Genomic DNA, 16,525 nt, shown 5'->3' on the forward strand with positions numbered 1-16,525 from the left:
AAGATTAAATAAAATGATATATCAAACAGAACTTGAAGATCAAGAGGAACAAGTAGTTTGACAGAATGGAAAGCTATTTATGGATCCAGAAGGGAATCACTACAATGAATGCAGTTTTATGAAATTCAATCGTGAAATTGTCTCAATGTTTGGAGACAGACCTCGTGTTTCGAAAGCAAAAAGAAGGAAGAAGACGAAACCATAAAAGCTAACTCGAGAAAATCAAGTGAAAAAACCCTAATCCAAGGAACCATACTTTCTCATGTTCGAATGCTAAAAAATGGAAAATAGAAACCCATCAGGAAGGAGACGAAACCATAAAAGCCAATTGAGAAAACCAAGAGAAAAAAACCCTAATCCTAGGAACCCTACCTTCTAATGTTCTAATCCTAAAAATGGAAATTAAATAGAAACACATCACCTTAAATCTTGCCAGATTTATCTAAGAATAGTCCCATCACAAATGGCCACATCATATACAGCAACAAAACAAAAATCAAACATAAAACAGTCCAATAAATAGCAAGTTGTAGTAACTATTTACTACAAGTAGAAGAAATATCATTTAGTAGTACGAAGGAATCAGATGTTTGGAATCAGGCACAAAGACCCAAAGACTCAAACCCTTTGTTTACGAAAAAAGAAAGATCCATGAACAAGAAGAAGATGATACGAGGAAAAACAAAAACTAAACTACAGAATAAAGAAAAGAAAACTAATTGCTCACAATCCATGAATTTCCGACCTTTTCCAAACCATAGCCCGTAACTTATCCTCAATCAAATCAACTCGGCCAGAATTTTCATCACCCATCACCCAAAACTTTACAACGTACTCCACCACACCACCATAGCGGCCTAATGCAGGAGCATCATCTCATCTCCTTGGGGTAATTTGTTTTTGTCTATCAGTAAGGAGGCCGCCCATTTGTGTTACTAGCCCAGTTATCCACAGGTAACTGACAATTCCCCATGTTGAGGGGCAAATTAAAAAAATTCAACCCTGTGGATGGGTCTGAAAACGGGTTAGTGATACCACCAGATGACTGAGACACCGTCGGCATTATCTGAACCGTTGATTCTTCCTCATCCAACGGCAGCCGTTCATACGCAACATTGATAAACGACGCGGAAATCACGATCACCGGGCCTGCAGCGATCAGTGCTCCGACCACGCTCCCTCCGACCACCTGCCCTTGCCCGCCGGCCAAAAACACAGTGAGACTCGTGGTCCCCGGCGGAGCCGGGGGCGGCAAGAACGAACCCGAAAGAGATAAGATCTCGAACCGCCCGCGCAACGTGACGATCCCACCGGATGCCTGCCGGAGGCTGACGTCTGTCACTGCACCGGTGCCGGAGAGGATACAGATTCCCTTTTGCCGCCGGCGAGCATACGTGGCAACACATTCGAATATATCAGAGCCGGGTCCCACTTCGAGTATATGAGCTCGGAGTGTGTTGGAGCTCTCTTGCCTAATAATGATAGGCGGTTTGGGTTTGTTTTTTGAACCGGCCGGTCTGCCCCTCGGCCGCCGGCCCACTATGTCACCTGGTTCCCCGGAATATTGTCCACGTGGGTTGTCCTCGTCGGAATCCGGTTGGTTTTGAAAGTGTATTTCTGACGGCCGGTGAATGTTGTGAACGTATCTCGATTCGGTCCCTAAATCCAACTCCGTCATCTCCACATACACAAGGAAAAATAAAGATTTTTCTTTTGTTTTAAAAAAAAGAGATTTGGATTTTTATATTTAATATAAAAGAGAAAAGAGAGGTTGAGAAATCGAAGCCTAGACCGAATAAAAAACGAGGATGGAGTGCAGACAGAGAGAGAGAGAGAGAGGATACAGAGATGGAGAACCTTTTTACGTGCTTAACCCTAGTTAAGAGAGTTGACCTTAGGGTTAGTACGTATGTGGGGCCCTATTACAAACGAGAGATACGGGCAAGTGGGCCCCATCTTGTCTCCTTGGCCGGCCTTCTCCCTTGTAGCCGTCGGCTTTGGCTTTAGCCGAGCTGACAGCTCTTTCCTACTGACTCTGGCTCCGCTTACTTATTTTCCTTTCCAACCCTGCTAGGAAAACGGGAATCCGTTTTGGGAAAAAAAGGGCATCAATTAATAGAGCCACGTCTACTAGAAGACAAAATAAGGAGTTTAATTCCAATAAAACGGTCTACTTTTAAAATGGTCAATTCAACAGTCATGTCCATCCCGTTTTTATTCTCAACACGGAGAGTGTTTTCCTTTTCAAAATTTCATTTTATTGGGGCAATGATGAATTCGCACCGTCTGTATAGGATAATTCACACCAGATTATACGTTAAAAAGCGTTGAAGTCTGCTTCATGGTGGTGCGAATTATCCTACAGGGGGAGCGATTTAAAGTAAGCTAACGAGAAGCTTGAGCCGAGCCGAGCCAATCCATTTGATGTCAAATTGTCAACTATAGATGATAGTAGACAGAAAATAACTCCATAAAAAACTTGAAGGTAGTAGAGCATTCACGTGCAGGCTCAGATTGGACAGTTGGGATCATTCGGTAAATACGATTTTACAGTACTACATCTTTGGATAACCCCAGTGTCACGTGGGTGGGCCACATTAATTTATCATAATGACGCTTTTTTTAAGTTTTCCATTGGAAGTTGAAATCATGGGATGTAATTAGCAAAAGAAACATTGTGATTGGGCAAACCCATGTCTCAATCTTTCCCATTGGGCCCACCTTGAATTTCTAATAAGCCATAAGAAATTTTTGGATATAAGGAAAAAAAGAAGAAAAATAAAATTTTCCTAGGATTTTTTTCAAGGAACTGTTTGGAGCACTTGTGGCACCATCACTATCACCTCGGTGAAGAGGAGAGCCCTCGGCTGGACGACACTCGACAGTTTACAACCGAATTACCACCACTCGACAGGATACGAGACTAAGGTCAACCGAGGCCCCCGCACTCCCCCCGACTAGGTTAGAACACCCGGCGCCTTCCAGCTCACCGACTTACAACCATCGAGGGTCGTACAACATCCCTTCACTCACGTGCTCCATCTCTAATTGAACCGTATGCGATCCCATCACCGCTTATTCCTAGCTACCACCGCCAATCGCCGGATTGTCACTATCAGAGAGACTGCACACCTCCCATGTCACATCACGTCATGGACCTCCCATCTCTGGCAATCATACTACGCCAGTGCTTGCGACCGTGCTAGCGATCACACAGCGCCACATCGCTGTCACATTGCACACGCGACTCCATTTCAAAGAAAACGATGGCCCAACCACCGCTCCACACCCAAGTGCGTGTACCCAATATTTCATTCAGACCACCCAGCCACTTCTCTTTCTCTCTCCTCGTGTTCAATTCTCATTCTATTGGCTCTTACCGTCTTCGGGTCGGGTGTCCCTAACTTTTTGTTTGTGAGCGCAAGTCACATGCCCAAACCACCACTTTGGATGTCCCTAACCTTTTGCACACTCGACCTGATTTGAGATTTTACATAGTTTGTTATCAAACACATGTACCCTCTATCTATTTTTTGTTTTACAAAATATATTTTCTGTTATCGCAATGAGTTTGTAGAATTGGGAGTGGTGTTACCAAAACAAACAGCCGTCATAAATATCATCTCCCTCTCATTCATTTTTAATGTATAGATGCAGACAAATTCCCGAGAAGACAAGTGTTAAGGTCTGAAAAACAAAAACCTTTTTGGGAACTCTGCCACCCTATGCTAACTCCCACACGAAAAGCAGCGTGAAAGACGGATCGGACGTTCCACCACCTAACGTGTCACCCTCGGCGCATGTTAGTCGAACCAGCGCTGCTTAACCACGGCTGAAAGTTTTTAAACTCGACCACGGTTAATCTCTTGTATAGACTAAAGAAGCAGAAGAAGAGGAGAGGTGGGTAAGATAGATGACGTGGACCACGGGGAAGCCTGGGGATGGCACATGCAAGGGAAGGGGGACAATTGCCCCCCTTAATTTTTTGGAGGAAAAAATTGGCCAATAGGGAAGGGGGACAATATGAAGCTATTCGGAACTCTATTGGCCATAATGTGCCTTGCTGGCTTTCACTTCTAAAACTACAATTAATACATTGGCAGAAAAATCGCCCATCTCCTCTTGACGCTAAAACTGACAGGCCGGCATCGTTTTTGAAATAAATCCTTCTTTTAAATACCACCAATAGAATCCTAAATAGTCGGCATTTTCCTCACAATATAAACCGTTGATTTGTTGCGCCCTTGCCCATAAAATCATATCCATTGGATGATCCTAACTCTTCAATCTATAGATATTTCTTAATTTAATTTATCTACATATTAGAGGGTTAGGATCATCCTATGGAGATTATTTTTTCACCTGTGATTCCTAAATCAAAGTGTACTAATAGGACACACGTAGAATCTAATATTTGCACTCCATTTAATTGAAAGGTCTCAGATCCCTTGAGAGTTATCTTTCAGAGAGGGAGATTATATGATGGCCGGTCATGTATGAGGGTGCAGCCCAGACCCACATTATTTGGGTGATCCAAACTGTTCATTTGTTGGGCCCTAATGTATATAAGATGTGCCCCAAAATATCTTGTCCATTGGATGATCCTAACTCTCCAATTTATGGAGGTTTAAAATTGACGGTACAATATAGAAATCTGCACATAACAGAGGGTAAGGGTTTGGATGAACAGTATGGAGAAATTTTTTGGGATACACCCTATCTACATCTACGTAAGGCCCAAAAATTAATGGTTTTGATCAGCCAAACGATGCGGGGCGGCCACCATATATAATCTCGTTAGAGAGGGGTTTTTTAGTGACTCAAAGAAACCCCAACAAGTTGACACGTGATAACATAGAAGTCGGGGTTTTTTTGTGACTCAAAGAAACCCCAACAAGTTGACACGTGATAACATAGAAGTCTCAAATAACTAGATTTACTCCGTCAATGCCCGTCAAGAATAACGCTATAACGAGAAAGGCTCATTAAAGAATAGAGCATGGCCGACTATTTTGACCGATTTTTTTTGCCGATGTATTAATCGTAATCAGAGAAGGGCAAACCAGCAAAGCGTATTATGGCCAATAGAATCCTGAGTACAAAATAAGTTTAAAATTTTAATTTTACCATTTTTATATCCCTTCATTCTAAAAAATATCTTTTTCTCTTCCCAAGTGAGGGTTTTTCCCTTCCTTTTAAAAAAATATGCCCCCCTTTTAGGGATATAAAAGGGATATAACAATGAACATATGAGGGCTTTTTTTTTGGAAACTATAATAATGCTTTCTTTTGTTTGGAGAAAAAAATTACTATAATTTTTGCCCCCCTTGTGCAAAATTTCTGACATCGCCCCTGGGAAAGCAGTCTCTTTCATTGGTATTTGGTCAACCTGCCCAGAAAAACTGGACAGATGGGCCCCAGGTCTTGTCCACATTGTCGAGAGCCAGGAAAAGCCCCGGGGTTTTAGGGCACAACCAAGAGATAGAAGAGATATGGGCAAAACCTATGGGGATAGACGTCTATTTTTCTCTAGCTGCTACTGTCAAGTGTCCCCCCCCCCTCTCTCTCTCTCTCTCTCTCTCTCTCTATCTGCTATAACTTGTACTTCTTAATTTTCCTTAACTTTCTATTCCCGCCAAGCCCACGAGGGTTTCTTCTGACAGGTCCATTTTTCAAGTGGAGGAAGAAAACAAATGCAGGAGAAAGAGTGAGAGACGGGTGACGTGTGATGTGGACGTGGATGATATGGGTTGCTGGATTGTCCACATCGGATCGCCAACACATCTCTCTCTCACACAGGGAGTGGGTTAGGGGTGAACGGAAGTGATATATTTGCCCCTTTTTTAACTTACACACACGGGGAGTGGGTTACTGGTGAAGGGAAGTGATACATTAGGCCCTTTTTTTTGTTTTTTAACTTGGGACAGCCCTTCTAGTGTATTTATGACCGAGGTTTTAAATTTCGGCCAAATTCGGATTTTGGTGAGGACTGAAATCGAAACGTTCAGAAACCGAAAATGTCGAAATCGGTCGAAATTTCTGTAATTTCAGAAATTTCGTCGAAATGACTAAATTTAAGATAAAATATTATTTTTTATTCCTTTACATAATTTCGCCCGGAATTTCAGCCCAAAAAACGACATTTTGAGCGGCAGTTACCAATTTTTGGTTGAAATTTTGGGATTTCAGCTAAAATTTCAGTGTTGGATAGGACTGAAATTACCTCCGAATCCGAGATTTAAAACCTCATTTATGACTACCTTTTACAGTAGTTTTACGCTAGGGCTGTCCCATGTAAAACAAAGGGGCGGATATATCATTTCCCAACTAAAATGGGAACTACCATGGTTTAATAATTGCACAATCTCAGAGAGTCTGTTCTTTTTAATTGGCTTCTAGTAGCTTTTTGGGAATTGTAATAATCTTTCAAAGCTGTTTAATTAAATTGTTGAGAAAATCCGCTGGGCAATCCAATCCGACCGTGCACAAATTAAATGGAAAGATAAAATAAACAAAAGCAAGCCACAAGATGAACACTAAGATTTTACGTGGTTCGGCCAAGCCTACTCCACGGGCGAGAAACACGATTTTCCACTATGAGAAAAACAATATATAAGGATTACAATGGATTTAACCCAAACCCAAAACCCGCAACCCTTTCCTTGCTTCTCAAACCCAAGACCGTAATTTCCTATTTTGTTTCCCACCACCAGGAAAGTGGCGTGGGAAACATGGCAACTTTCCAACATAAATAATAAGTGACAAGATAAGTTAGTGCAATTATCAAATTTCATTCGGCTGATAAATTCTTGATAATTTCGATAAATTAATTCATAGTGATACAAGTGGGATGACCCGTGCAAATGCACGGGTTGACATATATTTCATTATGTAATAATTTAAAAATTCAAAGACCCCTTTGAATAGCAGGAAACCAATGAACAAAAAAATAAAATGAAGAAAGCAAAAACATCCATCACAAAGTGTCACAGAGTCTCATGTTACTTCTTCCATTTTTAGCTTTTCTATAAGAACTTTGTTGAATACGGTGGGTAGGGGTGCAACTCGGGTTGGGTTGGGTTGGCCCGATCCCAACCCAAGGAACCATTTACTCAAACCAAACCCGACCTGACTTCCAACTCAATGAGGTTCAACTCGGCTCAACCCGAGTAACCCTTTTTTCCAACCCGAATTCGACCTTACCCGAGTTCCAGCCCAACCGAACCCGAGGTTTTTAGCTTACTAAAAAACTAAAAAATGATAAAAAAAATGTCGGGTTTCTCTCAGGTCGGGTTGCGCAAGCCCTCAACCTGAACCCAACTTTTTTTGGGTTGAACCTGACCTGATCGAGTTGCACCCGTAATCGGTGAATGAATCTAGCAATGAGATTTCCATTTGAAATGTAATTGGGAGTTTTTATATGGTGTAAGCACGTATAGTCCAGTATTTTTCAAAGAGTACAGTAGTCCATTTGATGGGCCAAACGTAAATAGGTTGGGTCCCAAAATTCATCTCAATAGGATGATCCCAACCCATGCGATCTATAGATGTTTCCATAATATGCAGTTCCTCTATAGATCGGAGGGCTAGGGTCAACCTATGGAAATGATTTTTGGGGAGCAACCCATTTACAGTGTGGTCCATAAAATGGACGGTTTGGATCATCATATCCCGAAATTAGGAGTGTCATGTGCCACCCTGTATGGGTTAAAGAGCAAGGATTTAAAACTTGCATTGATTGGATGAAGCTTACCATTGGTTGCATGTATTTAAAACCATGGTCGGGACTGAAACCGAAATTTGCCAAAATTTGGAATTTCGCGAAATACCAAATTTCGGTCGGAATTTCGATAATTTAGGCTGAAATTTTGAGAAAATGTATATTTTTTTTATAAAAAAAAGAAACATTACCAAATTTCGGCCGAAATTTTGGAATTTCAGTGGGGTCCGAAATCAGAACCGAAACCGAAATTTAAAACCTTGGTTAAAACATATATCTTGAATAAAGAAAAGCTGTACAATCTTGGGCCCTATGTGGGCCATGTGGAAATGATCATGTCCATTGATCAAGCGGTCAAACATGTCTAGCCCAATTCTGTTATCTTTACTCCCAAGACTATTGAAATCAGATGATTCTATCACCTTGATCTATACTCCCAAGACTATTGAAGTGTTGGTTTTTGAGGGTATGGATGTGAAGTATTTTCATGATTGTCCACCTCAGAATGATCGTCGAATTAATCCGGCTTGCATTTTTCTGTTAAATTTTTACTCACATACGTGCAGATTTACCGAAATTTTAGGGCGTTATGTATGGTAAAAGGGTTATGTGGAGAGAGAGAGAGAGAGAGAGAAATCTCCTAAGATTTATCTATCTAAATAGGAGTGTGCAACGGCTGATTTTTCCCAAAATAATCTCCTTCCCATTCCATTAGTGAGGGGTGGACGGCAGGGCATGCACTTGCAAGTTGCAACCCAAAAACAATAGGGCCCACATTATACTATCTCAAGCTGATTGTTTGCCTAATTATTCTACTCACTACCGATTTAGAAGGATAGTAAAAATAGAATCCTTTTCAAATTACTTTTTTGTACATACTATTTAAAAAATATTTATGCCACATATGATATTAGCCGGATGGGGGGACCGTCCGGATGGGCGGACGTCAGCATGAACAGTGAAACCCCAATCCTGCTATATTATAATAGATAACATGTTGCCAGTTAATTCTCGATAAACTTTTTTTTTTTTGGTGTGACTGGCTTAAATGATTCATAGCACTTGGGTCCTTGTGATTCTTTGTAGTAAGTCGCCATGGAGCCTAATGACTGGTGCTAATTTGTCGTCTTTCTCTTTAGAAAATTGCTAAAAGTTTCTTGATAATCTCAATTTAAACATCACTATCAAGAAAGTAAACAGCATAATCAGACTTTAAAAAAGAAATTAACTCTTCCCAATCTCTGCTCAAGTCCGGAGTCCCCACTAATCTTTTTTTCTTAAATAATAAGCTACATTTTGAACTACATGTTGCCAATGATCCTTTTGGCCATAAACTTGTTGAGGCGGTGGGAGATTGATGCTTGAAGCATTACGCCTAAGGCATCTAAGTGGAATGCCAGACACGTTTCCTCCAGCCCCTATTTATACTATGTATAAATATTAAAGGAATAAAGATGAGAAATAAAGAGGAGGTTATGGGCTTCAGCCCATATGGGTTAGAACATATATCCAACAAAACTCTTATGGGGATTCCCGGAAAATCTACAGGTTTCTTCATTTTAAACCTCATGTTTCATCTCAATAGCCCCTATGCTTTTCACAACAAAACAAAACCTCTTAGGGCTTGTCTGGTAACCGTGAAAAAGTATTTCATGAAATATTAGTGTGTCCAGTTGTGAGACATTGGTGGACAGGGTGGGAGTGAAGGCAGCATGAAAAGGCTTTGTAAGGGAGATGATATTTTGAATTCCTCTACGGTACGCATTCGCCCCCCTTATAACGCCCCCCTTATAACGTGAACAGTGGCAACTTTAACGCTCTTTTGATGACAAATCACATTAGGGGGGGGTGGGGGGATGCCTACTGAAGGGGGAGTGAAAATATCGTTACCCTAATAAAAAATCATTGGGGCAATATGTTTTGGGAAGCAATAATCCCCCCGACATGGATAAAATTCCCCGCATGTCTGGTAACCGTGAAAAAGTGAATATTAGTGTGTCCGGTTGTGAGACATTGGCGGGACAGCGTGGGAGTGAAGGCAGCATGAAAAGGCTTTGAAAGGGAGACGCTATTTTCACCCCCTCTGCAGTACGCATTCGCCCCCTTATAACATGAACAGTGGGCAAGTTTAACGCTTTTTGATGTCATGTCACGTTAAAAGGGGGGCGAATGCCTACTGCAGGGGGGAGTGAAAATATCATCACCCTAATAAAAAATCATTGAGGCAATATATTTTGGGAAATGATATTCCCACCCCCGTGTGAGAATGGTTCACTACGTAAATTCACCCCTGTAACGTTTTTCTTTCCCTTTAAAACTTAACGAATAGCGTTAAACGGGTGGGAGGGGGGATTGTATCCATCAGAGGGGGGAAATATCTTTCCCCTATATTTCGTTGCCTTTTATTAAGATAATCTAAAAACCCTTTTCAAGTTATGAAATAAAGGGTTTATAAAGGGTACATGTCATTTCCTTCTTTTTTTAAGTACTCACTTTTACATTCGCATGTCCCTTCTAAACCTCGGGAAAATTCTCAAATTCAATCATTCAATGATCGATGATCATAACACGAATATAATAATTTAGAGTACTAATTGCAAACTCACTGTGCTCTCTTAAATCTCTCTTTCTCCCCCAGCCCTCCTTCACCACTTGAGAAGCTAAATTTATCATTAAAATTTCATGGTCTGTGGTCAGTAATTCATTGTTTTTACTATTTACTATACACCATATTTTCTTATTATTGTGTTGCAAGTCCCACCCTTTTTATCATCCCAACGACCCCAACAAAAGATCAACCTACTTGGACGGACGAGTAAAAAACTGGTCAAGTGGTCAGGCCAATCATTTACCTTTTCAAGTTGATCTGTTCAGCCTAGTATGATTTTTTTACCATTTTTTTTAAATATTAGCTACGGCATGAACGAAACGTCCCGGTCATAAATTCGTTTTATATCGGTCCCTTTCGTTTTGAATTGTTTGTATAGAACAAAATAGGATGAAATACTCTGTTTTGTCTGAAATCGTATTTTTTTAAAAATTCTAAAATTTCTAAATTATTGTATTTTTTTTTTCAGTTTATTTAGATTTTAACCTATTTTATAGTTTTATTCAATGGGAATTTAATGTTTTATGTCGCCCAAGTGATGAATTAATGCTAGAATACAAGACATCCACGAAATATTTTTCGTAATTTTCTGCGATTCTTCCAGTTTCAAAGCATTATGTAATAAAGCGGGAAGTCTTCGACTTCATCTAACCAGCAGTGTATATGAAAGGAGTATAGTATTTTAGGTTTTATTTGTCTTTTTTAGATTTTCTTCTACTTTCAAAGCATTATGTAATAAATTAGTATATAATCTTGATATTTTATACTAATTTTGATATTGATCAGGCCCCCTCCACATACGTTTGAGAGGGAATGTTAGAATAGGATCAGATCATTGAATTGATTGCGATAGATTAAGTAGTTTTTTTTTTTTTTAACCCGGAAATTGAACAGCCCCGGGGCGGACCGCCAAGAATATATAAAAAGTGTCAGTCAATACAAAGGAGGCAGAGCCAACTACCTCTAGCCCGGAGGATTACAAATAGAAAATGCTAGCAACCAAATAAGTAGTTATATTAGACTCGGTTACTGAATTAAATTAGGATAATCTGTTTTGATTGTTACAGTTAATCTTACCTTGTTTATTCCTAAAGTGCTCTATGTAAGCACCATTAGGGTTGGTTGTAACCAAGTGAAATCTATCGTTTTACACTTTCAAGTCTTTGGAATAATAATAGTTGTAAACATCAACTGAAATCGTTTAATGCCGAAAAGGTGATCACAATTGGTTCGAGGAAAATTAGGTGACATGAGAGCCAAAGCAGTCTGTGTCAAAATCTTGAGTTCTTAAGATCAAATATCGACAATTATTTTATGTACGAGAAGTTAAGACATTATTGTTAAAGAAAATCCGATGCGGTGAAACACAATCCATAAATAAAAAAATAATTAGAAAAAAATAAAGAACATAAGAGGTGAAAGATTTTACGTGGTTCGGTCTATACACATGAGTTTCGAGTGAGCGAGGGGAAACCATGGCTCCAATTTCTCAACACCCACATGCAAATGATAGAATATGACCTTGTTTCTGTATGGCAAAGAACATATCCTACCCAACAAGTCAATCTTGTTCTCTGAATTAACTTATAATGAATCTATATTTAAGAAATGAGATCAACTCTAATCTTGTTTTTGCTGAAGCATAATGTTTATTTGATCAATTTCTTCATAATGCATGACACTAGACATTGAATAACCTAGGTTGTCAAACTTCTCATTGGTTTGAAGCATATTAGAAAAGGGTGTCTGTAGGGATGCCAACGGATCCTCATGGGATTAGTCGGATCCTTTTGGGGTGCTATTTGTATCCTACTAATCTAGTTTTTGAGCCCAAATCCTGCCCATTAATGTTCAGATCCATTGGATCCAATGTATCCATCGGACCGTTTCGACCCAAGGACACCCCTAGGTATGTGATGAAGAGATTCAACACCTAAAAGGTACGAAAGTGACGAACATTTTAAAGATAAAGGACTATTATTACCCTTCTAACAAGGTCCGGAAAAGCCAACTCTAGCTTCATTGAATAGTCCTCTTAATTATGCAGCTCGTTTGCTTTTGAACTCCAAACTTATCAGCATCATCAGGTTGACAAACATATCCAAATCAGCTTTTAAATTGGATATACGTTAGCCAACTTGGAACTTGATTTAAAATTCAAATAAAGGATTAGGTGCACCACTAAATGTTCTTAAAGAAGTGATTAAAATATTCATTGGAAAGGGGCCTACATATATAATTTATTATCACACCCATTACAGCATAGATTCGATGGGGCGCCAAATTTTAATAAAAATAAATGGAAATGCTAAAGAAAATTAGGGATATTGAGCCACGATCATGAGCGGCTACATGATTGATAATGATTTCTTAGTCGCATTATCGCTGCATTTCCCCAACTTGCTGGGGCCTTGTTCGTTTTCGATTTTAGAATTGATTTTGAGTCCAAAACTGATTATTGGACTCAAAATTAAGACCCGCTGGAGTAAAAAAAATCATCTTCGGACCCAAAAACAATTTTCAAAATCCAAAAAGAATGAGTCCTAAATGCAATTTTGAGTCTAATAATCAGTTTTGGAGTCAAAATTAACTCTTAAAATCTTAAACGAGTAGTGGGGCCTATAACATAAATAGGTTGCACCCCATAAATCATCTCGATAGGATGATACAAGCTAACCATCCGATCTATAGAGGTTTCTCAAACCCAACTATAGATCTGAGGGTTACGATCATCCCGTCTATAAGTTGTAGGGTTAGGCTCATCCCACGGCAATGATCAACGGGGTACAACCAATTTACGTTGTGGGCGAACAAATTAACAGTTTCGATCATCCTATGAAGTGGGCCCCACTGTACTTTTTGAAAAATACTGGACCACGCACAGACAACATATAATTTCTCTTATAAGAGAATCTCTATTTAAATACATATAAACCATTAGCTCTTAAAAACTTGGAGCAGAGCAAAACTAGACCAAAACCATCTCTGATACAACGGATAACATTCAAAATATGCACAAGAAAAATGCTTTGTTTTGCAAGAAACATAAGAATGTTTTGCCTTCATTTATTGGAGCTTAGAGCTGTGTTCTGTGAACTCATAAGATTTTCTTGGTTCAGATGCTTTCTTTTTCAAAATGAAGTAGATTAGGCCAAAAACTGGTTTATTCTACACATCACAGCCCCTTTACATACAACACCGCATCGATAAGGGAGAATGATATTGCCACTCACTTGTCTTGATGAGTTTTTATGTCGTGTAAGCCCGTATAGGCTATTATTTTTCAAAAAGTACTGTACGGCATACACCATAGGATGATCCCAACCGACCATATGATGGGCCACAACGTAAATAGGTTGTGCCCAAAAAATCATTCGTAAGGGATGAACCTAGCTCTCCGATCTATAGAGGAACAAACCTAGCTCTATAGATCGGAGGGTTGGGATCATCCTATCGAAATGATTTTTGGGGCATAACCTATTTACGTTCTGGACCATCAAATGGACGGTTTTAATCATCCTATTGGGAAAGCCGTATAGTAGGGGGCGGCCCAGTGCACGAGGCTCCTGCCATTGCAAGGTCTGGGGAGGGCTAAATGTATGCAGCCTGAGGCTGTTTCTGGAACTCAAACCCGTGACAACGAGGTCACAATGTAAGCCGTATAGTACTTTGAAAAATATTGGACTATATGGGCATATGCCATATAAAATCTCTATTATGATTAGAAGAAATTTCTAAATAGGAAAAATTGCCAATGGGGACACCAAAATACAAGAATTGTCAATGGGGACACAATTTCGAAAAATTGTTAAAGATTATAAAATTCTGGATTTTATAAGCTAAAACCTGGATTTTATAAGCTAAAATTATGGATTGTACATTCTATACCCTACCCAGTTAGAGTGGGATCAGACAAAGGCAATATATTGTGAGTGGGAATTTTTTCAAAAATATGGTTTTTCCGGGTGTCATACTTCATTAATAAAAATATAATCTCTCTCTCTCTATATGGTCTACGTATAAAATACATATTTATGCTTGAACCCACTAAGTTGGCCATGTGATTGGGTTTTAGTAAAGGCTCTATTTTTAATAAGGATGGTAAGAGGAGCATTAAGATAAAGCAGAAAAGATAATTAGTTAATGGTGGCCATGGATGGTCCCCAAGGGCTCCTTTTGGCGCAGAGTACTCTAGTGTGCAACAAATGCAAGTGGGATGAAATGGGTGCCTGGGAGAATGGCGAACGTGAGAAGCGTTCTTGCCTCCTCAAGGATGCCCAAGTCTTTATAAGTTCTTCCACATCCATTCACTTTTCCGAGGTGGATCTTTTGCTTTCATGTGGAACCCCCAAGAAACTTAGCATTCGAGCTTAAGAATTCACATCATCAGATGTATTAGAAATGAAAGCTTAAATAATGTGGAATGATACAATTTACAAGCTCTACCATGACTCGATCTTGACTGCCTAATTTCCACAGTTATTTTATATCTAATGAGGTTGTTAGCATCATTAACTCCTTTCAATATTGAAGAAGGGAGGGTTCTTTATCCCCAATGATTTACACCCATTTGTTTAGAAGCTCTACTTCTCTCAAATATGCTTTGACATACTAACCTTTTGACTCATAGATGCACATGGAGACAAAGTAAAGAGAGTGCATGTTACATGTCTACAAGATTTATGTGAAGACCCAAGCATAATCTGTTTGAGAAAAGAAGGGGAAGAAGAAGGAAAAGTTGGGGTCAACACGGTAAAAAGTTGGGATAAATCAGATTCTGTATTGTTGAAAATGGTTGGAAAATAGATGAAATGCTAGTGGAGGGATCTCATTTGTGTAATGTTGATTCGAGATTCTCTATCAGGCACATATTTGCTTACAGAGAGTTGTTGCTCCAGCAGAACTCTTAATTTCTATTCACAGTGCCAAATGGATGGGCCAAAATCTCAATCAGATGATCCTAGCCATCTTATCAGTGGGCAGTGGCCTGCAAATGGATGGTACCCATCAATGGAGGATGAACAGTTCCAATCATGTGTAAGTGGAGATTTGAGCAAAATACCAGGGAACGCTAATTCATTAAAATATCAGAATCAATGTTGCTAAAGATGGAAAAACTGTTATTTCTTTTTTCTTTTTCTTTTTTTCTGATGACGTAGGGTGTCTGCACCCCACTTTGTAGAGTGGGACTAATTCCCTCCGGATGCGCGCAATCACCTGTAAACCACATGCATCGGGTAAGCCCTAGGGATTCGAACTCTCGTCTCCGGGGAGCATACCCAAGACTTTAAGCCAAAGAGCATACCCAAAACTGTTATTTCTTTCAAACTGAATGTTTGACACTATACATAGTTCTTGCTAAGGGCAACCAATGTCTCACATCCAATAGCGACCCGCGTCAAACACTTTCCACAATCCCAACTGACAATCAGCCTTTACAACAGCACAATTGAGATGGAATTCTACTCCAAAGAATCAAATGTAGAACTCCACCCTTAAGAAAGAAAATGTACAGTTTTTTTTTTTTGATAGGTAAGCTGGGGTTTGGTGGGGACCCTTAGGCTCTGTTCACTTCTTTTCCCTGGTGCTGTTTTCCCTGGAAAACATCTTTTTTTTTTCCATGACAAGACAGAATTTCTGTGTTCATTTCTTTTCCATGGGAATATATTATCAGATGTGGAATTTCTTATTTAAAGCTGAAAATGACGTGGAAATTGACTTTTTTCCTGTTACTCGAGATTTGGTTTCCGATTAAATATATTGGAAAGAGGCTTTCCAAGGAAAACGAAACCTTTTCCTTGACAGTTTCCCTGGATTCCTTTTCCTTCTGCCATGTCACCTGGAAAGGAAGGAAAACGAAATCCTTTCCTTTCCTTTCCGGGGAAAAGAAGTGAACAAAGCCTTACTGAAATAATCAAATGCAGAGTTCCACACTTAAGAAAGAAAATGTACAATAATACAAGAGAATGTAACAAAAGGCTATTTTTCCAGGGGAGAATAGGGTGCTGTGTACCTGATAGATCTGGCAAATTCATTCTATGGCTCCATCGGTTTCAGTTTAGCTTGCTTGTAATCTTCCCCTCATCTGCCCTCGGACTTACAACTCTTAACAAAAGTGTCAAAAGAATAACCGCAGAGTCTATCTAGCATCTGACCTCATACGAGCCGGCTTTGGTAATATAACGGACCCATTCATC

At 39.6% G+C, this 16,525-nt stretch overlaps 1 pseudogene; it reads right to left on the reverse strand.

Moving 5' to 3' along the window:
- Positions 1-518: 518 nt before the first annotated feature.
- On the reverse strand, positions 519-1,810 carry LOC143886875 (AT-hook motif nuclear-localized protein 23 pseudogene; annotated as a pseudogene).
- Between the last annotated feature and the right edge of the window lie 14,715 nt (positions 1,811-16,525).

The sequence above is a fragment of the Tasmannia lanceolata genome, unplaced genomic scaffold (assembly GCF_043159265.1).
Source record: "Tasmannia lanceolata isolate RefF3 unplaced genomic scaffold, GAP_Taslan_0.1 ptg000002l, whole genome shotgun sequence".
NCBI classification, from domain to species: domain Eukaryota; kingdom Viridiplantae; phylum Streptophyta; class Magnoliopsida; order Canellales; family Winteraceae; genus Tasmannia; species Tasmannia lanceolata.